Raw genomic sequence first — 25,635 nt, forward strand, 5'->3', positions numbered from 1 at the left:
CGACTAATGTTCGTCACTAGGAAATGTTGTCATTAATAACCAAATTTCTTGTAGTGGTAATTGGAAATAGCAGCAAACGCTTTTCAAATGGAAATATATAGTAGCGTCAAAATAAAATTTTCTTAGGACCGAGGGGGCGGACACCACACGTAAGCATTGGCCACTAGCAACTTGTTTAACTTAATAAAATTTTGCATGGATTTTTTGTTTAAACACGTTATTAACACTGTAAAAGTAGCATGTGATTATACAAGGGGAAACCGAACTGGGTTATAGACAATAATATTTTTGTTAAAAGGTTTGGACTCGAGTGAGATTTACAACTATGAACATAATAATCTCATTGGTAAAGTTAGCACCATAAAAGGGATCATGCTTTATACATTGTGAGAATAGCATTTTTTTTGTGTACGCAAAAATTTGAAATCGGAGATTGCTTACAATAATTTTTATAAATTACCTATCAATTGCATCAATAATATCGAGACTTGCACAAGCGGCCTTTGTTGAAAAAGTAACATGATCGTACCAATTGAAACAATTCATATTGTCATAAGACTAGTGCATAATACACTTCAAATGTTTCCATCTCAATATTTACCAGATTCGATAAATTAGTGTATCAAAAGAAAAGAAAAAGGTAAAATTCTTGATTCTGGCTTTAACCCTAATATTTCATAAAGATAGGAGTTATTATAATCCACCAAGTAACTGGCATTGCAAATTTTTGAATCTACTCTTATGCTTCATTAAAAAATATATATATATGATGAGGAAGAGAGCACATTTTGCACTCTAAACGATGGCAATATATTACATACCGTAAGGCTCTAACGCATTATATACAATACGATATTAAAAGAAGGTTAAGTGAGTATTAAATTGTTAACTATTTTTGGCATCATGATGTAATATATGTAAATTACTTTTATGACACATTGACACTATCATCAGTCACATTTAGTCAAAAACTATTTAAAGTCTCAAAAAAAATTTTAAAGGGAGAGTATAAAATCCTTGGGGCGCCGGGGGGGGTACTGCAGCACGCCATGGTAAAATTCTCAGTTCACATGTACAAGTTGCCATTATAAATGTTATCCGGAAACAAATGACACCTTAAGACTGTAGATGGACTTTAATGGCGGCCTAGGGGTTTGGCTGTAAATATTATTAAATTAAGAAAAAGAGCAAATGGAAAAAGTTGCAGCAAAATATTTAAAATTTCCTATTTTGGTCACTGAAAGTTCGTCATAATAGTTATTTAACTGATAAAAAGTATAGTTTTTGTCACTCAACAAATAAAATTTTTTACTTTTAGTCACTCAACTAATAAAAGTATACACTTTTTTTATTATCACAAAATGTATGTTCTAATTAGTTGAAAGACCATTTTGACTAAATAAAAAGTTTAGTGATTGAAAAAAACATTTTGTAAGTAGTTTGGTGTCAATTTGTGATATTTTCTCTAAGAAAAATTAATTTAGGACTGAACAATAATTTACAAATAGCAAATTATCTTCTAAAACCATTGGTTAATCACTCTATAAAGAAACTTCTTAATGGTTGTAGTATTCAAATTTTTAAAAAAAAAACCTACAATTTTGCACTGGAAAGTAGCAATTCTGCTGTACAAATAGCTATTTTAGCCATGAAGCAAATGCTTTATTTTTCTTCTTTGTGTCATGGATTAATGTTGAGTAAATTCCCATGTTTGAATTACAAAAACTCAACCTGTTATTTTTTTTATACTTGTAAATATCCATCCAAATTATGTTACCTACGTTTCTATTTTGACACACATTGCATTGTAATATACAAAGTCGATAAAAGTTTAATTCCTTTTTCAAAGAAAGAGAGTTAATTCTTTTAAATGCCTCGAAAAATTTGATGGTGAATTTTGTCATATTATAATAAATTCACGTGCAATGTTTCTCATAATTGTCATGGTAGTTGAATGTTCAAAAACAACAAATTGTTGAAATGAATTAGTAAAAAATATTGTGTAGTTTTCTTCAATTATTCATTGTATAGCACAGGTTCACAAGTAATGAAAAAAAAATTCACGCTAATCACAGTTAAAATACTGGCTATGGATCGTAAAATTTAAAGTATCTGTGACGACCCCACCTCCCCCTAAGGCGTACCAAAGGGTTCGGCGGACCGCCTGCCCAACTCTCGTCAGGACTCACTCACTCGTATCACATGCATACATCCATAGACCATAAATAACATCGCAATTCAAGCTTATAATTTACATTGATGTACAATCAAGATACAAAACCTCAATATACCCAAACTGGTTCAAAGTGTATACAATCCAGATACAAAACATTCTATTCGAGTAATAGCGCGAGTACAAGTCAAAAGTCAAAACAACTAGTCTACGCTAGTCTTTACATATCTCACGCCTCGCTCGTACCCTGAAAGGAAAACAAATGGAGTGGAATGAGCTAAAAGCCCAGTGAGATTCCAAATAGCAAATTGACCATTATTTATAAGTACAAGTTTTCGATATAGCAAAGTAACGAGCATGAAGAGTTCATAAAGGTGAGCAATAGCACGTCAAGTAGCAATCTCAAAATGAGCGAGTGTAGATGTTTTTCAGAATAAACAATAATCCAATAAGCAATAATCATTCCAAAATATAAGGATACGGATGGCTCTCAGGAGCCAACTTCCCATTTCATCATCAGGAGCTTGATCACATAATAGTTGACACTCCGTCAACTTTCAAGTAAAGGAACCAATCCAGTAGAACACCACTTAAACGACTCTCCGTCCACCGTTCAAACCCCCAGCTGGGCCCAAAATCCTCAAGAAACACGGGTGGTAATACTCGAGTATACCAATTAGTCGAGGAGATATTACTCCACTCGACAAAACAAGAGACCCAGGGTTCGTTACCCAATCGACCAAGCCCTTGCCGGCTCGACTTAAGTAACTCGCCGCAGGGTTTCTGGAATTCCAAGAAGTGCGCACATCATAAACAAGTATATCGAGTCAATTGCAACAATAAACAAGTATATTTCACATAAGGGCAAGTGCGATAAAGTATACTCTTGCCCTAACAATTCACGTATATAACATGTAATCATATTGGCCACGTATCAAGTTCAAGTATCAAGTTCAATTCGGTATTTGAAAGCACTCACCAAAAGATATAGTGCCTTTATTGGTCACTTTCAGGTTATACTCCGGGTTCGGAGTCCAAATCTGCGATAAAACTCAGTTTGAGAACTTTGAAACATGACTAAGATTCGAAACTTAGACGTTTCGTTCAATAAAAATCAAGAAATTGGAATTCACTTCGAGAGTAGTCGTGAAACACTTGCTCGCTTTTTAAACGATAAAACTTTGTAACATTTATACTTGAAAATGCCCTGCGAGTCGAAAGTACAAGGAAAACATACTCCGAGCAATTATTATTTCATTTCTCAAGGATACAAGTTCGGCCAAGTCCTTACTTATATACCTCGGAACAAGAAGACTCAAGTACCCTAGATGGTTCAAGTGACATTCATATCAACTCTACCCAAGTCGCAAGTGTATTTCTATAGTTCTCGAGCGTAAATTTGGGCAGCACGCCCTTTGTGTTTACCTAATTTTTCAGCCATTTATGGCTTCATTATTTTTCCTCAGCCAATCCCAAAGTCATACATATCATAGATTCAAGTAAATAGCCGTTCCATAGGCTCATAACAACATAAGAATAAAAGTCAAAGTGATAACAAGTTCGGAAATGTAACCTAGCAAAAGACAGATTTGACGTGGGGTTGCGGAAAGAACACATCCGAGGCTACGCTTATCGAATTGAGGTGTAACTTATACCGTTTCGAATCTAAGACATAGGGCTAAAATTTTCATGAAGATCACTTAGTCCAGTTTCCAATGCAACCTAGTCAAATTCCCAATTTACAGAACCAAAATCCAACTAGTCGGCTAATTAACCGCACTGTACTGGAATGGTCATATCTCAGGTTACCAAGGTCCGATTAAGGTGTTCTTGGAGGCGTTTAAAAGCTAAGACAGCATACTAAAACTTTTATGTTTTGGAAAATAGCTAAATCCCAACGGATTATAGTGAATAAACACAACCAAATAGGCTAAACTGTCCACGCGGAACTCTGGAATGTAACCTAGAACAGCGAGGGTATTTTCATCTTTTCACAAGCTACGTTGCTCCGATTGGGCTGAAATTTGGTAGCCACATATAAAATACCATTATATACAACTTTCATGTTTTATTCCAAGCCCAATTCGGCCTCTAACATGGTGCAACAAAAACGGGCAGAATAGGGTGAAAATTTCCAGAAATCTGAAATCTTTTGGTTTCAATGATAGTTTTCTTAATTTCTTGCTACACTTGCTACCAAAACCCCCTATATAACCTTGGATACAAAATATATCAATCATACATCAAGTATAGACAGCAAGCCATCAAACCCTAATTCATGTAACAAAAGGGAAAACTACCCAAAACATGATAATAACCGTCATTCATCACAATTTTGAGAAGCTAAGCTAATTTAAACAAGATTAAGAGTAAAATTTGGGGAAATCATCATCCTTACCTTGCTTAGTGTCTACCAAGAGCAACCCTAGCTTTCCCCTTCAAAATTTCACCAATAGCTCACTAAATAAACACTCAAGGGTGCCTTTAATCGGTTTAGTTTCTTTGTTTCCTCCCTTGGTTGCTAGATTCAAGAAGAAATGAAGAAGTTTTTCTCTTGTTCTTTCCCTCTCTCTCTCTCTCGGCTCTTCAGCAGAAAAATGAAGGAGTATGGAGCAATTTGGGGGATAAGAAGGTTGGACAATTGTCTTGGTCAATGGCCCCTAACGGTGTGACACTTGTCACAACCCTTACCAAGTAAAATTTTCTTTTTCTCTCTTGTATTTTCAGCCCTTAATTTCGGTCAAGCTTAGCTGCAAATTAGGAGATATTTTGCTCAAATATTAATGAGCTTGTATGGTAAGAAAGTGGTGGTCAAGTGGTGCGTTCAATCGGTAGTGCGCGGTACCCGTCGGTTCGCGCCGTTTTTTTTAAAAACACACGTACTAGGGTTTTTACTTCCTATTCACTAACCTTGTATCATTGCTCCTAATCACATATTATTTCTCACTTAAAAGTCATTTTTAATCACCAAATTTGGTCCTTGCTCCGTATCGAAAATTCATCCGGCGAAAAATCGTGAAAACCCTAATTTTGCCCCAATCTTGAAACCAAAAGTGAAACTCTACTTTCTAGGTTTATTTACACTCATTGTGGAATGATTTGGGTAGTAGGGCTTTAATAACTAATAATTTCCAAATAAAAGGAAATTTTTAAGAAAAACGTGAGAGATTTTACAATTCCAGTGATTAAAATTAGGGTCTCATTTAAAATATGAGAGATTTAAGAAAACCGGTTAGTCACAAGTAACTAGGGTTTATGATTAAAATATTAGGGTTTCTAATCTTTTAAAACAAAATAAGGTTTTAAATCAAATCCAAAGAAATATACTTTAGTATCTTCTTTACAAACAATCTCCTAATATTCAGGGTGTCACAATCTCCCCTCCTTAAAAGAATTTCGTCCTCGAAATTCATACATGCACTTCGAATAACGTAGGGTATTTTCCTTATATATTCGTTTCCAGCTCTCAGGTCTCATTATAGCCAAAACTTAGTTAAACAATAGAAATCACGAATCATACCTTCTACTATCTCCGAGGGTTCAGGTAATGCCTGTTGATCCAAGGCGTACATTCTAGCTGGCACTCTTGGCTTAGTCCCTCTTACATTTGCTTGTTCAGGGTTTAGGTGTGATCTACGGGGACAGGTTGCAAGCTGGTGTTCGGTACTACCACTCCATAAACATTTTCCTGCTTTCCGCCAACAATCATTCTCCGTATGATTGACCTTTCCACAGTACCCACAAGATACTTGAGGGGCTGAGGTCTGACGTCCTTGTGAGGCACCTCTTGTTTGGCCCCAGCCACGCGAAGCTCCTCTTGGAGTACTTTCCTTAGATATCCCTGAAATTTTCTCACCACCATCTTCTCGACCTATCTTAGAGGGTGGCATATCTAATTCACCTTGTTCTTGCCTATGACTTCCACCAGGCGTACCTCTCCTTTTTGCATGAAAAGCTCTCACTTGTGCCCTAACAATTTCTATTCGTTGGGCCTTCTCTAAAACCTCCGTAAACGTGTTAATTTGGGCTGCCGCTAAGGCTTCTTGTAACTCCACATTTAGCCCTTGCACAAACCTCTGTACTTTTCTTTGCTCCGTGGCTATCAGTTCAGGGGCAAATTTGGACAACTTTGTAAACTGAGTCTCATACTCGGCTACACTCAACATTCCCTGACGGAGTTTAATGAAATCGTCCTCTCTCTTCTCCTGGACGATAGGAGGAAGGTATTTCTCGTTAAACTCCCGTACAAAGTTTAACCAGGTCCATGCAGTCGCTTCTCTCTCCCATTTGACCCTCACTACATTCCACCAAGCTCTAGCTGGCCCTTCAAACTGGAAAACAACGAATTGCACTTGCCTCTCCTCGGTATAGTTTAAGGCGGCAAAAATATTAATCATGGCCTCCAGCCATTTCTCAGCTCCGTCCGGGTCTAGTCCTCCTAAGAACTTGGGTGGAGAGAACTTCTGGAATCTCTCCAAGGCCCTATCTTGCCCATTATCGGGGTCTCTAGGTTGATTTACAGGGACTTGACCCTGTTGTTCCACTAAACGAGCCAAGATGTTAGTCATCTGCTGAATGGCAGTTGCCACTTGATCTCCCCCTGCAGCTTGGGGTTCAGGTTGTGGTTCAACCGTTGCCTCTCTTTCCTCTCTCGGTTCTCGTACCGGTTCCTGGGCTCGTCTACCCCCACGGCCACGACTAGGACCGCGTCCTCGGTTAGTTCCCCTAACTTGACTTCTTCTACCCTCCATGTTTCGCAGCTAATCAACTATAACAATATAACCAACTAATCAATGATCCTTCAACGTTGGGAAGATTTGTAGTTCCAGGACCATCGATACATACTGCTCTGGCAGCCATTGCCGAAGATGTGCCACGTCCCAACCATCCTGTAAATATAGCTCACCTACAAACACACAAGGCATATCCGACACCCCCAGAAGCTGAGCTAGTGGAACCTCTGTGCACCAACGATCATGCCAAAAGTCAACCAGGCCTTCACCCAAACACCAGCGGATTCTTTCCTCAGCAAAATCGCGTATCTCCAGCAGGCGCCGCCACGACGCTGGTGGTCGTTCCACCCTAGCAGCGGCCGGGTGGACACCTTTAACATATTTGCAGTGCATAAACTCTGCCCAGGCCAAATCCTTCCTTCGCAGCTTCTACCATAGTTTGCACGAAAATGCCCGTATCCTATCATCAAATGAACAGAAACCCAATCCACCTTCTTCCTCTGGAAAGCAAACTTTCTCCCAGGCCGCCCAGTGCACCCTCCTTTCTGTTGTGGAGTGGTCCCAGAGGAAAGCGTTACAGATTCGCCCCAGAGCGACAGTCATCGCTTTGGGAGGCTGAAGTACCTGGATCAAATGCATCGGAATCGAGCTAAGCACATGGCGAATGAGGATTATCTTACCTCCCATGGTTAGCATCTTAGAACTCCAATGAAACAGCCGTTGTCGCAGCTTCGTTAGCAACCCATCAAAGTGCATACAGCTAATCCTGCCCTTTACCAGCGGAACCCTAAGGTACCGAAAAGGTAAACTTTGCTCACGAAACCCAAGAATAGACTGTACCAGCTGTATCTGTTCCGCGGATGCCCCGGATGTTGGGGAGAATGAGCTCTTTTCCACATTAACCTTTTGCCCTGACCATACCTGGTACCTCGCCAAAAAACCCTTAATCGCATTCAATGCGTCAGCCGAGCATCGTGTGAAAATCATGATATCATCTGCAAATGCTAAATATGGCACTCGTGAACCAGCGGAGATGAAAAACCTGTGCTCCTGAGCCAGTAGCAGGTCATGGATCCCCGTCCCAAGAACTCGGCCACAAATAGAAATAAAGTTGGTGACAGGGGGTCCCCTTGTCTCAACCCCCGCGTCGATTTAAAAAACCCTGAAGGCTCACCATTGATTAGTACCGAGAACCACGAGTTCAAGAAAGTCCGGAAGCATAAATCCATCACGTGTTCATGGAAACCAAACTGACGAAGCATGAAGAGTAGAAAAGGCCACTCTACCCTATCATACGCCTTTTCCAAATCCAATTTGAGAATCAGGTTCGGCTCCTTCAGACGTCTATCCAAGTCTTGTGCCATCTCTTGAGCCAGCAAGATATTATCGGTGATACCCCGACTTGGTACGAACCCCGTTTACCAAGGTGATATAATCTACGGGAGCACTTTGTTGAACCTTGACGCCAAGACCTTGGAGATAATTTTGGAGTTTACGTTACATAGGCTGATTGGGCGGAAATCCCGCCATTGGCAGGCTCCCTCCACCTTGGGAATGAGAACCAAAAGTGAACTTGACCATCCCCTTGGTTGTCCTACTCCTTGAAAGAACTCCTTGATCGCCACCACCAGGTCATCCTTTATAATTGGCAAGCAAACTTGGTAAAAGCCCACTCCAAAGCCATCGGGCCCTGGAGCGCTATTGACCTCCATCGAGAACACAATCTCCCGGATTTCCTCCGCTGACGTAACCTCCTTTAGTCTGTCATTGCTCCCACTCCCAACCGATGAAACCGCAAAAGGAAGTTCCGGAAAGCCTCCTCTACACGTAGATTCCGATGTAAACAATTTAGCATAGAAATCTGTTGCAGAGGCTTTAATATGACGCACAGAGTCATACCATCGGCCCTCCTCACCCTTAATCCTCGCAATAAAATTAGAGCTCCTTCGCTGACGAACCATGGAGTGAAAGAATGAAGTGTTAGCATCTCCCTCGCGAAACCAGTTAATTGCCGCCTTTTGCCGCCAGAACTCACATTCGACGGCCAGTTCTCTATTATATTCTGCCCTAGCCGCATTGAGGCAGGCCCTGGTGGAATCATTCCTACACCGATCATACTCCTCCTCTCATAGTCTGTACGCAGCCTCTACTGTCTTAACCCGAGAGGGTATATTACCAAATACCTCCCGGCTCCATCCTCTCAGTTTTTCCCGCGCCTGTACTAGTTTGTTGAAAAATCGGGACATACCCATCCCTGGTACATCCATCCCCCAAGCCTCGCTCACTACCGAGAGGAAACTGGGATGTTGGGCCCAAACATTAAGATACCGGAATGAGAAGGATGAGCCCGTGCTGGGAGCACATTTCACCAGCAAAGGTGCATGGTCAGAGCGCCCCTGAGCTAGGTGCAACACCTTGGATACAGGGTAAGCCGCCAGCCACTTATCGTTGATCAGTGCGCGGTCCAGCCTTTGCCACATTGAGCCATTTGTCCAGGTGAATTACGACCCGTCAAAGCCCATCTCTGACAACCCGCATCGAAACAGCGAGAATTAAACTCCTCCATGTTTCGCAGGTTCGGCGGGGACCTTCCGGCTCTTTCATCGGCTGAGGAGATGACATTAAAGTCCCCAATGACCATCCATGGCTGATCCATCGACTCCCCTATCCCCTCTAGCGCCTCCCAGAGTGGGCATCTCGCCACCCTGGTACACTTGGCATACACAAAGGACACAGTGAAAGATACGCCAGACTCAAAAGAAGCCCTTACGTGCACTAATTGGTCCGCCCGTTCGACACAGTCTAACTGCAAACTTGAGTCCCATAGTATCCAAATTTTTCGATCGACAAAGATCCTTGCCTTATCAAACTTTAGTTTACGCTGTAAAATTTCCAATTTACCTGCTTCTGACATAGGCTCCAAGAGAGCCAGTAGTCGAACCGAGTTGTCTCGACACATTTTGCCCAAATACCGGAGAGAGTCCGAACGGGATACTCCCCGGATATTCCAACATAATGCGCTAATTGGGTTTAACATAAGACCGTAATGGCTTCGAAGCTTGGGGTTCTGACAATACCTGGTTCGAAGAGGTACCCTTGCGTGGACGGCCGTGCCTCCTCCGACAGTTGGTCAGTGTTTCACTCGCTGCTACCGTCTCCCCGTCCCCCTCGTCTTGTACCACCACTCCCGCCACCCGTAAATTATTCCACCCGAGGTTCAACTCCTCGTAGGACTCCAAAAGCTACTGCCTCGAGATGGGCCCAGCCACCAGGTTATCTGCCGATAGCCTGCGTGGCAAGTCTCGTCGTCGTAGAATAAGCGGAGATACGCTCAGGGACTCTGACATGCTCCCATCCTCCTCTTCTGCCCCCAAGCTCTGCAGGGCAGCGAAACGATTCTGTCCCCCTCCCGTGAAATCCTCCACCGACGGCGCCTGCGGGATCGCCCCCGACCCACCCAAATCAATCACCAGCCTATCTTCCACCCCGATATTCACCCATGCGTTTTCAGCAGCCTGCTGCGTAGCCTGTTGCACCACGACCTGCTGCTGTTGTTGCAAGGCTGTCGCTGTCGATGTCAACCCAATCCGTTCCACGACCTCTCCATCTTTTGTTTTACCCCTTGCCTCCGTGGCCGACAGCGCCGCATCTCCTTCCCCCTCCCTCGGCAAAGGTTTGTCCAGCAGCCCCGTAACTTGCTGCTGCTAATTTCCATGCAAAGCTGGCGTAGAAGAGACAGTCCCAAGTGGCATCAGGTCCTCCCGATTATCCTTTGTCCCTCCCACCTTTGTGACCACCAACGCTGCCTCTCCTTCCTACTCCCGCAGCAGTGGCGTGTCTTCAGTGGCAACCACATCTAATTGCTGAAAGAGACGCTGTGGGTCTGCTGCCTCCGCCATCCTTCCCGTTTCTGATGCCACCCATTGAACATATCTCCGCTGCTGCTGCTGGCAGTAGCCGCTGGCCGCAGAGATGGGTCCTTCACGAACCAACCGCGTGGCCAAACATACTACAAAAGGAGCAGTACTCAGGCAATCCCTCCAACTCCACCGGCTGCTAAAACCCATAGTTTTCGTCACCTATCCAGACCCGCTGCACTGGCGGCGCCGAGATGCAAAGTTCCACCAGTACACGTGCTACAGAGGGACGCCCGAGATCACTGGTTGCAGCGTCTACTCTCAACGGTCTCCCCAATGTTGCAGCAAGCCGCAGCAGTTGTTGTTTTTGAAAAAAGGGTATGGGCAACTCAGGTAAGGCCACCCACACCAGTGCAATTGCCAACTCCTGATTTGCCTTGAACTCCAAAGACCATTTGGATATTGACATAGGAGAGCTGCGTACGTACCACACCCTCCTCGCGAAGAGCCTGGTGAAATCTTCCTCCAACGTCGGCCGAAGCAACACATGCTTTTGATCCAGCAAACCCACCGCACATTCCCCTTTGAGGCCTAGTGATGTGATGAACTTTCTGATGAGTTCCATTGGAGGCCTGGTGAACGCAAACCTCCCCACAAGAGCATTCTGGAAAGGTTCGGCAAGCTTGGCGATGTCCTGTTTTGTGAGGCGGAGAGCAGGTTCTCCCATGAAGGTGGAGGCCTCTCCCAACGCACCTGAGGCTGCAGCAACAGCCCCACCCGAGACAACAGCCGTAAACAACCTGCTCTGCGGCGGCCCTCCCTCCGGAGGCGAGTCCGATGGCCCGTTGGCCGCCATGCACCGTAGTTAGGAAAACCCTAGCTGTCTGCTGAGATCCGAAGTTTTTGCTTGTTTTCGCTCTTACCTCAAGACCTTAGAATCTTCGCTTGTTTTTTTCCTTTTGTTGAGTAACCAAAAATTGGTAGAATTCAGTTCCTTTCCCAGCTACAAAAGGAAACCCAAGATGCAAAAAACAATAATTAGCCAAAATTTCTCTTTGTTTCGTTACATTATTTTTCCCTTTTTTTGGCCTTTCCAGGCAAACAAGTAACCTTTATTAACTGATGGGAGAAGGAACTATTTACAGAAAGCCTACTAATTGTCTAGGAATACATATGCTGCACGGTAACAACCAAACTAACAAAACCGGGTCATACCTTTGCTAAATGAGCATGGGTTTGGCTTTCGAGTGACCCAGGGCACTTGTTAAAATAGGGTGTTAAGTTTTCGGTAACGATGTGTTAATTCAGGGATATATCTAGAATTGGGGAAGTTAATAAATGTGAGTATTTGTACTCACACGACAAGTTAGATATAATTTAAGAGTTTTGACAAGTGTTTCCGAGAGCACTCATTAGAGAAATCTATCAAATATTAGAACCAAACCACTTTTAGTTCTCAACACCTTTTTTTTGACTTGGGTTGGCTAGACCCTATTGATAGTCCAATTACTAATATGTAAAGAATAAATTTTGTTTTGAGATTATGTCACTATTTTGTTTCTTTTGCTTTCGACTTGAAATTTTGTAAAATTAGTCCCTGTTTAAGTAAAGATAAAAGCGCTACTTTAATAGCTTTGAAACAATTGTATGCCTAAAAGGAATGGGTTGTTTATGAAGGGAGACGAGGATTTGTCAAAATACAGGGGAACAATGTATTCAGGGAGGCTAATTGTAAGAAATTCTTCAAAGTTCATGAAAATTTCTTTAGAACACAAATTTAGGGCTCTAATAATAATTAATTCTTACAGGTTTACAGAATTGAATGGATAAAATAATCATTCAAAATATAGGTGGGAGAGAAGAGAATAATAAACACAATTCACAATATTATTAAAATTTCAAACAAAAGTCACACCATAATATAACCTTACAGTCGCTCTTAAATTCTCTTAAGAAAATACTCTAATGGCCATCAGCTCACCATTCATTCAATTTTTTTAATATAATATTTATAATTGCAACTTGTCAATGTGAAGTTAGAGCATTGGCTTAGGGCATGGGCTACTTGCACTGTACTTTGAAGTATCGTTGGCCATGGAGGGTTGCTTTTTTTTTTCCTTTTTTTCTTTGTATCAGTATGCTTATTTTAAGGTGCGGGAAAATATATAATGCATCTACTCTTTGTTAACAGATAATTGCTTGGATTGTCAGTTTTAAAATTTATTTTATTGCTAGTTTTATTTTTCTCTCAATAAAATGCAGGGACGCAAAATTTAATGAAATAATGTGTTCTAATATAAATGTTTACAAATAAATAGTCAAAGGGCTTATAGTAAAGGGTAAAATACAAGGAACCCCCTTGTGGTTTCGTGAAAAGACACCTTACCCCCCTATCGTTTAAAAACCTGCACATAAACACCCTAAACTTCATAACTAAAATGAAAATTGATCTATAACCGGACGTGCAACCTAATGACGATGGGTATGCGAGGTTCCTTTGAAAAGACCTTGAGTTGTATTCCCAAGTCACCCTTATTCATCAGCACGCACCATAACAGCTTACTAAGAGACAAAGAAAGATGAAAATAGGAGGTGCTCCACTAGTCAACTAGTCAACTGAATGAGCCACCCAAGCCTTTCAGCAAAGGCCAACATTTTCTCCTTCTGGTCCTGAGTGAACTTGGTCCTAAATCTCTTCTTCGATCCCCCAGCTCCTCCACTGCCCCTCCACCTCCTCCTCCGCTACTACTAGGATTCAACACGTCTTCGTCTTCCCTCGAAGTCGAGGAAAGCGGTAAGGGCCTCTAGTGATGATGATGAGAAGGCGGAGTGACGTGGAGGTAGCCGGAAGGATGGGGGGAGCGGAAAGGGTAAACTGGTGAAAACTGGTGATGGGCATGGTGGGGATGATGATGATGAGGATGGTGGGGTGTGGGGCTAGTGCAAACCTTTGCCTTCGATTTCTTTCCTATCGGATCGAGCACTCCTCGGCTTTGCAGGGGCTTCGCCTGAATTTTTATGTAAGACTACGATCAGGTCCACAAATGCTCTGAGGATGAACCTGTATGATTTCTTATCATTTAAGTTCAAGTAGCAAAACAAGAGCTCTTCCATGAATTCCCAATCAATTTTCCCATTGTGATGCAGTCTTGCATCAATCATTTCATGGTTTAGCACTTCAATCATTTCTTGAAATCATCATAAGGGCTGACGGAATATTTCAAAACCGTGATAAAATCTTCAGGGTTTAGCACTTTGTTCACGTCTCCCTCTCCACCGTCATCATCGTCACTTGCCGTTGTTGTTGAATCGTTGATTCTGCCTTTGTTGACTGAGTTGGTGGTGGTGGTGGTGGAGGTGGAGGTGGAGCTAGTGCCTATAATGTGGAACGTGTTTGTTGTCGAGCTCGTCCTAGCCTCCTCTATAAGTGAGCCTGATGAGCTAACTGTACGATGCATGATTGAAGAATCTCCGATTGCAACACAGGAGGAGGAGGAGGAGTAGTGTAGAGAACGAGAGAGATAGAGAACAAGAGAGTCAGTTCTTGATTCTCTCTCCCTCTCTGTTATAAATGAGGGTATTTTGGGTATTCGACATGTTGCCGGTAACTCAGCCTGTTCAAAAGGTAATTTTTACTTTAGTTATGAAGTTTAGGGTGTTTATGTGCAGGTTTCTAAACGATAGGGGGGTAATGTATCTTTTCGCAAAACCACAAGGAGTTCCTTGTATTTTATCCTATGGTAAACGATAATTTTGTAGCATGACACAATAAACAATATTTAAGGAGCAAGTGATGAACATATAGAATATCCCATGAGGTGGGGATAATAGTTTAGATCTTGTATTTATTTTTTAAGCTATGGAATTGTTTAAGTACGTTATTTTTATGTACTGAAGATAAATTTAATCCTTGGCCAAAACTTGTTGCAGAAAAGCATTTTATCGTGTCGAATTCCTAAGTATCGAAAAGGGTATTGTTTGTAATTACAAATTAGTACTAATAGTACAGAAAGAAAAAGAGATTAATACCGAAAGCCAAGGGATAAGTACCTAAAAGTGTAAAATGGGTTCTTCTTACAAGTAAATTTGATATTTTCTAATAGTGAGTGCTTACGCAGCAATTGGTTATTGGTTTTCTATATTGTCTAGAATAGAATCGGAATAGCTTGACCATATCTGAGACCCGACCAATTTTTTTCCTAAAACGTTAATATATTGTAATTATGATAAATACCAAAATTAGAGCTAGATGTGTTTCAGTATCCATTCAGTACTTGTGACTGGTGATGTTAGAAACTTATAAGTCAATAGTTAAGCAATTAAAAGTCATATAACCTTCGTTTAGAATAGACAATAAGCTTGTAACACATCAAAACGTAAAAAAAAGGGACCAATATTATTTGCGTTATTTTCAAAATTTTTGCTCTTCAAATATATGATAACCAACAAGGTATAAATTATGACATATGTCATTTTTTCTCTAAGAACTTTCATACACATCTAAGCATTTATTTGTTCAAACTTTTTCAAATTTAAGGTTATATAAACCATTTTTAAGTATAGGAAAATTCTATGATTCCTTTAAGGAACTATTATCTCAATTTATATACCTTAAGTGGTATATATCTTAGATTGAAAAGTACTAATGTGACGCCCCGAAAAAAAAATGAGTTTGAGAACCCGAAAATTTTCTAATTTTCTAGGGTTTATTTTTTTAAACGCCCGCCTTTTCTACATTTTGTTGATTAGAAAAATTCCCCAGATAAAGTTTATGAGCAAATATCGTTTTCAAATGATTTTTCTAGTATTGGAGAGTTTTTGAGAAATTAAGAATATATAATGGACGTGGGACCCACTAGTGCGAAAAGTTCGGAAAAATTCGGCCAATTAGGTTAAATTCCGGATACTGGTGGAAATTTATCGGATGTTAAGAGATAAGTAGAGGGTGAGATTTGATTGATGTGAGAGAAAAAAAAAAGATAGGATTGCATTTAAAGAGGTGCCAAGTGTCACAAGATCATTGGATGGACTTTGTGGAACACTATTCATGTTTTTGACTTTTGACCCATTGGTTAAATATCTCACAAATTAACCAAAAAATTCATTCTTTCTTACCTCCTTGTGGCCGACTCTCTCTATCAAAGAAGAAAGAAAAACTCTTCCAAGTTTAGCTACCATTTAGTGCCAATCATCCAACTCAAGTGCTTAAACTAGTTTCTACTCCATCAAATTCTTCCATTAGGTGCTAGTGAGTGTTTTGGTGAAGTTTTTTGGAGAAGCTAAGGTGGTATACAACTTCCTCTCTCTTGTTTACTAGGTAAGTGATGTTTATACTTCCTCTTACACCTAATGATGTTCAATTTGTGCCTAATGGTGGCTATAGTGTTGGAAATGGTGGTTTATTTCTTGCTTATGGATGATATGGTGAAGTTTTTATTTTTTTGAGGAATTTTCTGGTTTAATGTGATCATGATGTTGTGGTTGTTTATGATGGTTGGTAATAAGGGGTTATGACTCTAGTAGGTGTAAATGATTGGTAATTGCAACCAATTTCTGTTTTGGACCAAAAATTGAAAAGTGAGGGTTTTGTGATGAACATTCTGTCCGAATTTTTAGGTCCTAGATAGAGGCCGAATTGGCCTTTGCTCAAAACATAAAAGTTGTAGGTATTGATGAGTTTGAAGTGCCTACAAAATTTCAGGGCATTTGGAGTAGTGTAAAGTGAGTTATGCCGTTTTTACTGTTGCTGTTCTGGGTGATCAGAATGTGCGAACTGCGTTTGTAATCATCTGTTTTGACTGGAATTTCTTTGGATTTGGATGTTTGTGTCTTCTGATGAAATGTCGCTGGATGTCTTAGCTAACATATGCCTTTGGAATTTCGGTATTTGGACCTGTATAGACTGATTTGTGTTCATTACAGCATAGTGCGATTTGGGAACCTGCAATTACGGTTCTGGGTTGGTATTCTGCATTTTTGACCTGTTTGCACTCAAAACTGGGTTGAGTGACCTTCTGTAATGTTGTAGCCCTGTCTTTTAGCTTCGAAACGGTGTATCTTGTACCTTCATCCGACAATCGTAGCGCCATTGGTACCATTACCGCAAAATGACGTCAAAACTATTTTTCTGGTTTTGAGCTTAACTTTCCTTTCTAAACTTTTTCTTAGCTTGATTTGTACTAGTACCACTTGGAGCTTGCTGAATGGCTATTGGATGAACTTGTAGTTGTGTGTGTACCTTTGGGTTGGAATGAGGAAATCATGAAGCCTTGATGGCTGGGAAAGTAAGAAGATTTAGGGGAAGTGTTGTCCGAACTTTGAAAGGACTTGTTTGCATTGAGTTTGTGATCTAAGACTTGGATTTGAGCAAGGCAATGCTATATGATGGATGGTTTCAGAGCCGTGGAGGTGAGTGACCTCAAACCACTTCTAAAGTTATTTATGATCCGTTTCTTACATTATTTACTTTTGAACTGTTTCCAAAGTTACTTTTGAAATGTTTTCTTGCATATCATGCGTGCTGGCATGTGAGTGTGCCTTGTTTGCTATATTTCTTGACTTCATGACTTGTATTTTGGTTGATAACGTGTTAAGCGCTTATAATGATTTCCAAAACGAGTTTTCGAGGCGAGTGTGTACTTTATCGCACTCGACCTCGATAAATGTGAAATTTTCGATTGAAATGTTACTTGCGCATGAATGTAAGCCTTTTGGGCTGAACTGGCCATTGCCCCTTGTTACCGGTCGTCTTGAGCCAGAAGCGGACTCGGTCAGGCGATTAGGAACTTGGGTGAACGTTTGGTATACTCGAGTATTACCTATGTAGGTTGGTGGAGCCTGGTCAAAAGCCAGGGACGGGGTGAATGAAATGAAATAAATGATCAAATGAGCGAGGAAATGTCAGGAGAATGAATGTATCCTTTCATGAATGTTACTATCGCTTTCCATTGTACATGTTTCTTGAATTATTGATACTCCATATTTAATGTTTTGTAAATGCTGTAATCGTTTCTGGACTTATCATTTGATTTATGACATCATTGATTTATGACATCATTGAAAAGAAATATTGTGAAACCGATTTGATTACTGATTTTAATGGTTACTCGCTGAGCTTCTAGCTCACCCCAAAAATGTTTTATTTTTCCCCCCACAGGGCTCAAGGCGAAGAAAAGCTTGGAGTGCTTATTCACGTGACTGGATGGCTTATATCGTGTACAGTTTAAGTTTGGATCTATTTTATGTACGAGTTGGTCTTGTATAAATATTTGAAATTGATATGGATGTAAGTATACGTTCTACGATTGGAATCAGTTTCCGCTGCATTTGTAATATGTAATCATTGGAGAATTTGATGAAATTTTGAGATTTATATTGTAATTGGGTTGAGGACTGTAGTGAGCGACTGAGTCCCGGCGAGAGCTGGGCAGGCGGCCCGTTGACCCCTCTGGTTCGCCTCAGGGGGAGGTGGGGCCGTCACAACTAAAATCTAAGGGTTAGATATACTTACTTCATCATCTAACCGTAAATTTAATATAAAGGTATATTATCAAAAAGGGACCACAAAATCTACCTAAGTATAGAGATGGCCTTTTTTTTCAAAAAAAAAAAGAAGCTAATATCACATGAATAAAGATGAATACTAGAGGGCCAGGTACGAACATTCCTTCTGAAGTGTGTTCAGGAGGCATAGCAAAATATAATTGAATACTTGAACAAACGACCAAAAAGGAAGTTGGTCAAGATTTAATATGATTTAAATACTTCTATTAATTTATTATTTTCTTGAATCCCGTGCTTTTTGGTCAAGATTGATGAGAAGTTGAAGTTGTACCCACAATGACACCATTTAGATTAAATTACCCTTTAAGTTCCCTAGAATTTGTAAAAACATTCATGGCCAACTACTTTCTTAAGATAACTAGAATTTTACTCGTGCCTTAGCACGGTCATTTTTTATTTATTATGAATTTATACAAATATGAATAATTTAAATATAAAAATTAGCAATAGTTCAACATGTTCTGCTAAGTGTATATTTTATGTGTTTTTAGTGTATTTTATTAGTTAATTTTAGTGTGTTTAATTAGTTTTATAGCAAATTAACTAAGTTTCCAGTGAAAATATGCATTTTGTGATTAAGTGATAAAAATTACATTTCTATAGATTTTTATGGTAAAAACTTCATTTTTTTTGTATTTTAATGATTCAATCATCAAATGGAGTGATTTGAGAAGATATTTGGATGATTGACGATGGCTTAAAGTGATAAAAAGAGAATATGAAGTGCAAGAGAAGAAATGCGATCAAGAATAAAAGGAAGCAAGTTTCACTGCTTTGACACCTTGTGGTATTTTGGCTATATCTTGAGTTACAAGTATTGGATTGAGGTGATTCTTAAATCATTTTGAAGCTAAGAGATGGATCTACATTTGGTATGAAGGCATCAAAATCCAGTTCAATCGTTTTCATAGTCAAAAAGTCGAAAAACAGAAGTGCAACTCTGTTGTCAAAAGCTGAAATAGAACCCCGACCAGTCGAGAGTATTGTAGTGATTTCTCAGTCCACAAAACTCCAAATTGGATGATTCTTTATGCATTTGAAAGCTAACTGAAAGATCTACAATTTCATGTTTTACACAAGAGTTAGTTCAGCCTCTGTCATCAGAAAAATATCAGTTAAATTTGGACTAAAAACAGAGAAAGTAAATCCTAGTTAGGATCTGTGTGAAACACGACCTCGGATAAACTTCTATAATCAGAGGCTATATTTGAGGAGAGGATCCGAGCTCGGATCCCCATGTTACAGGCCTTGGATCCTAATATGTAGTGAAGATAAAAATGAAGAAAAATGAGATCTGAGGAGAGTTTTGAGTGGTCCGACCTCGGATCTTGCCCTCGGATCCCCAATTGTAGCTCTGCAACTTGTGCTCTTTTCACACAAGCTTTTTGACCAATTTATCTGCAAAAATTCTGGCTGGAACTGAGCAAGCAAGTATAGAGAATTTAAGAAGCATCTTTTGGTGATTCCAAGAAGAAATTGACATCAACCTCAACAACTCACCTTGAGCTTGAAATCCTCTATAAATAGAGGCTTTGGAGAACATTTTCAAAACTTTTGGAAGGCTAGAGAAACTCACAAAAAATGTAGACTTTCACTAGAGTTTCCTTAGTTCATTAGTTAGAGTAGTATAGTATAGGTACTGTAGTTTATCATTCTTGTATTTGTAACTAGAGTTGGATGAAGATTGAGGAGCAAAGATGGAGAGGTTGATCTCATGTGACAAGGGTGATATCTTTTCTACTACTTTCTCTCTTGTAATTGATTTCATGTTTAGCTATTATACAAGTTTAGATTTGTGTTTTTATCATGTTTAGTTAAAGTTTATGCCTAAAATTATGGATGAACTTTCTATATCTTATTTGTGATATTTATTTGGTTATTTGGTGATATTAATTTGAACAAGTTATTTATCACTTTTACTTTTCTAATCATGATTGACTGGCCATTAATTATGATAATCTTAAGGTGTTAAGTTTGCAATGAAAATTAGAATTTGACGCTAGTTCAAGGAAGTGACAAATTTAGGGAGTACACTCACGAAAGTAGAGGTACATCTTTGTGGCTTAGTGACTTGTTTCATGTAATTTCATAGAAGAAATGAGTTTGTAGTTAGTTTCATAACCACGAAATAGGTATGAATTAACTATAGGTATAGTTGGTGCACCTGCGAAAGCGGGTATCACGTATATTAAGAAATTACGTCATAACTAGCCAAGATAATAGCATTCACTTAATTGGTAATTTCATTTGCAAGAGTTGTGAGGAATTCCATATCTCTAGGAGCTTTCTATTATTATTTTTATTACTTTTATCTCATATTTATAGGTAGATTTAATATCTAGTACTTGTGATATTCTAAATAATAAAGGAGTTTGAAAAAATGCGGTAATTGACAATCTTCCCTATGGGATCGACACCTAATACCCCTATGCTCAATAAACGACTCGTATACTTGTGAAAAATCGCATGTGGGGAATTTAGTATATTATAAATGTAAAACGTGACTATGGAATGAGCTAATTATTATATGTATAACCCACGCACGTCAAGTTTTTGGCGCCGTTGTCGGGGAAGATTTGTCAATATCAGTGCTAAGAGTAACTTTATTAGTTTAGACATTTTTACTTGTTTTTCTTATATTTGGCGTGTTTAGTGTCTTGTTTTTATGTGTGTCGAGTTATCTATTCTCTTTGACTAAACTTGTTTTAAGTTACTTTGAAAGCATGTTTAGGGATTCAAGGAGAGTAGAACACATGAGGAGACAATGCATGAGAGAAGGAAGATTGACAATCAATGGTTATCATATGCAAGGCTCCATGGATAGAGGTAACCAAGAAATTACCGAAGGTATGTCATTTGATGATGGCCTGAGGTGCTTAAAGGCTAAATGTGATTTTATAACATTGAAAGTTCAATTGGACACCATTACAAATATGCTTGAACAAAAGTGGAATTTTAATGCTTTCAATTCTTATCATGAGATTTGTGACTTGTGTGGAAGTGATCATGCTACTTGTATATGTAGGCAAGCACAAAATGAACGTTATTATGATGAACTGGGGCATTACAAGCCTTAGTTTGATCAAAATGGACCTAATTGGAGTAATTCTTATACTTATGGTTGGGATAATCAATGTGTATATAGTGATTCTTCATGTTTTTATGATTACCAACCCGAATGTGTCCAATATGAATCTAAGCCATCTTGAAAATTGGCAATAGAAATGTTAGCTAATGTATCTTTACCTAGGGAACTAGAAAGTATACTATTAGCTAATGATTCTAATACATCTTAGGAGCTAACCATAGAAAAATGTTCTAATCAATTTGATTTGGCTATAGAAAAGCTAGCTAATGCTACCTCCAATCGTTTTACTAGGATTAAGGAAAGGTTAGATGAATTAGCTTCTCACTTTGGTAGAATACAAGACCAATTGCATGAATTGTGTGAAGTTATTTCTTCTAATGATATGCATTATGACCCTAGCATGAATGGTGAGTATGTTGCAAGTGAAAATGTATTACATTTCGATGAAAATTATGAATCCAATTTGAGTTTCAATGAGGAAATGTCCATTTAACAAGATAATATTTTTGGAACTAACGTTGAACCTCAAGAGATGAGTATTAGTGCCTTATTTTTTACCTATCTTGAGAAATGTATTGGAAGTATATGTTTTAAAGGTATTATTGCCCAAGAAGGTCATGCGGACATTCCTTTGGTAAGAACTCAAGTGGCACACATTCAACGTAATCTCTATGAATCACTGGAGAGAGGTAAGCTACTTCCATCTCTCACATCATTAGATACGTGGCTTTTGCTATTGAGCCACCATTTAATGATCCACCACGTCCAAAAATGGTGGATTATTCTTTAACAAAACATCCTTGAAAAAATAAGGTGATATAGTCAAGCTAATGACTATAAAGAAGTGCTTGTTGGGAGTCAACCCAACGATTTCTGGTTTTTTTAGTAGGTTTTAGTTATTTGATTAGTATTTTTGTGTGTTTTGTAGGTAACAATGACAAGAAATCATGCGAATTATTTCAAGTGCAAAAGAGTTTATAATGAGTGGAGATCGATGTGAAAAAGGGAAGCTTAACCTTTATTTTTGAGTTTACAATGCTTAATTTCATGATATGAGGTTAAGTTAGTTATTTGAATGAAGTTGAAATGAATTCAAGTGTTTAAATGTGATCATGACCTATTTGCACTCTTTTGACCATTTGAGCACCACCGTGTGCATTGAAAGTGTCGAGGGGACTATTTGATCCAAGAAACTCAACACTTAATTTGCATTCTACATGTTTTTTATTTGTTTTGAGGTGTTGAGATTAGTGTTTAAGTCACTTTCCATGTGAGTGAAGTGTTGAATTGTTAAACATTTCATTGTAGAGCACAAATTAGAGTGTGTTTCAAATTGGAGTCAAATTGAAAATTACAGAAAATTCTGCAGTAAGTGTAGATTCAATGGATCCGAACTCGGATCTGTATAGATCCGAGACCTCGGATCTACTTCTGTAATCAGAGAACAATTCGAGCTTTTTGATCCGAGTTCAGTCATTACGATCCGACCTCGGATCCTTTCAGAAACAATTCAAAAACGAAGGTTTGGTTCACTTTTCCTCATTCTTCTCTCTTCCTCCTTCAACTCCACACATACACTCACACCCAAAATACACACTACTCACTAAATCACTTTTTTACTATCTAATCTTTAAACAAACTTCACCACATTACTCCCTCTACCATCTAGAGTGGTTTTCATAGTTTAATTCTTTCAAAAACATCTCCAAATTTGAATGTAAGATTCAAGTAGGCTAGGGTTTCATCTTTTCATATTTTGCAATTGTGGCCAAATTAGAGTAACTTTCTTTGGGGTTTTCACATCATTTTCATTTCTAATCATCAACACACCATTTTGAGGTAACAAATCTTCACCTAACTTTATTATTTGAATTTTGTCATCATTGACTATTTTCTATTCTTAGGCACTTTTTAATTTCATTAATAAGTGAAGTTTGGTGTATTTATTTGAGCTTATTGATGCAATTAGTCATAAATAAATCTTGAGGGTATGTTTACTGTATTCATTTGGTGAATTTTAGCTAATTTTATGCTTAATTTGGCTTGGTAATAAAGTTGCATATTAAGTGGCCAATGTAGCATTTTAATTATCTTTGTGAGAGTTTATGATATTCATGTGAGTAGTTTAAATTGTCTAATGAATGAAAAGGTGCTTGGTGGAATGATTTTTCTTAAATTCTTAGGTAATTCTAAAAGAAGAGGTGAATTGAAGATAATCTTAATTGATAAAATTCATAAATGCACTTATAATCTTTGTGATTCAATAGTTTTTAGTATTTCATGAGTTCTCAAGAAGGTCATTTATATTTTGGCTTGGTGTGTTTGCCTCCATTTTGAGATTACTTTTGTACTTGATGGGACTTGATCATTGTTGACAAAATGTATAAATGGAATTTACTTTGTTCACGATGATGGGCTCATTTTGTGAAATTAGTTTCCCTTTGCCTTGGATAATAATGCATATACTTGATTAGTGAAGATTAGCTCATTTCATATTTTTATCCCTTGAACATTGTACGGTTCCACGTGCTTGATCACTTTCCCTGTAAGGCCCGAAGACAACCAATGAGACAATTAACAAGAAAGCAAGACTGTTTGGGAGTAGAAGAGATAATCAATTTAAAGAACACAAACGTAACAATAAGTAAATAAAAAGAAAAGAATAGCAAACCAATTAATTACGCAGCTCCTCTTGAACTTGTAGGTTAATTTAAACAAGCTACTTCAAGTTGATGAATTACAATCACTCTTGTGTACAAAGGAAGGTTCACCTCCTCCTTGCCCCGAACTCCACTCGGTCAAGCCAGGACGTTTTACTATCCCTCAGGACAACCCTCACAGAGCTACACTCATGAAGTATTCACTCACAAATGAAAAGCTTACAATGAACCTCACACCACTAAGACTACAAATCTTTTTTGAAGAGTATTTTCTCACTAAAATCACTCTAGATCTTTTGTATCTTCAGTGTGCCAAAGTTGTTTGAAGTATCTGACCATCCACTATTTATATAGGACCAAAAAAGTGCCTCATTAATGCTTCCAACGGATAGAAAGTAGCTGAAGAGTCAGCTAGCCGTTGGAGTATCGGACGTCCGATGCTTGCGTCCGACAGCAGGCAGTGAGTTTGAAAATTTTTCTTCAATTCTATCGGACGTCCGGTAGGCTGGTTTTCTGCGTCCGAAGGTATGATGTAAAACTGAGAATTTTTCTTCAATTCCTTAGGACGTCCGGTAGGCTGGTTTTCTGCGTCCGAAGATACTCAATGGTTGTCGGACGTCCGATGCAGTCTTTTTGAGCGTCCGACAGCTTTCAGCAATCTTTGTCTTCTTTCAATTGCACTTGTTCATGGAATCAAATAACTTCATAACTGAAAGTATATCTTAAAGAGATATTAGTATCATCCATTTGTTTTGTAAACATCAAAAGATAGGGATCAAGATCAACATTCTCCCCCTTTTTGATGATGACAAAACAATGGATGGAAAGAAACAAAAATAAGTATAAGAAGCTCCCCCTCAATCATTGCATCCAAAACTTTCAAGAGCCAAACTCATAATCTCAGAATAACTCCCCCTTACTCATTGCATCCATTTCTCCCCCTTTTTGTCATCATAAGATGAGAGTAAAAACTAGCTACCATAATCCAATAACAATAACAAAGAATCCAATATTCCAAGTAAAAACAGAGAAATGACAGCAATAACTACATATCACAGAGAATTGATATCAAAAGGAGTATCAAAAAGAGAAATAACAATCAAAATAATTATCAGACCAAATCATCATTAGATCAGAATTGTTCTTTACTCCCTTTTTAACATCATACAGATCCAGTAATATTCAAAAAATATCAGCGAAAACTCAGATCAAAGTATCAAAAATATCAAAAGAAAAAAAAAACATAATGAACGAGAATTACTGCAATGATTAATAAAATCTCCTACTTGTTAAAGTTAACATCATGTCTAACTATCCACATGCATTTCATGCCTTTTTTTATATTTTTTCTCACATAGCAATCACTTATCATGTGACCTTTTTGACAACAGAAATTACACATAATTAAGGAGTTATTTACATGAACAGGTTTAATAAATCTTACTTGTCTTTTCTTATAAATAGCAAATGCATTTGCATTCTGATTCAGCCTTATCTGATGAGTACCAAAATTTATCTTCTTCTCATAAGTGCCAAAATAAGGTTTTGTTTCATTTTCTTG

The sequence above is a fragment of the Coffea eugenioides genome, chromosome 3 (assembly GCF_003713205.1).
Source record: "Coffea eugenioides isolate CCC68of chromosome 3, Ceug_1.0, whole genome shotgun sequence".
Lineage (NCBI taxonomy): Eukaryota > Viridiplantae > Streptophyta > Magnoliopsida > Gentianales > Rubiaceae > Coffea > Coffea eugenioides.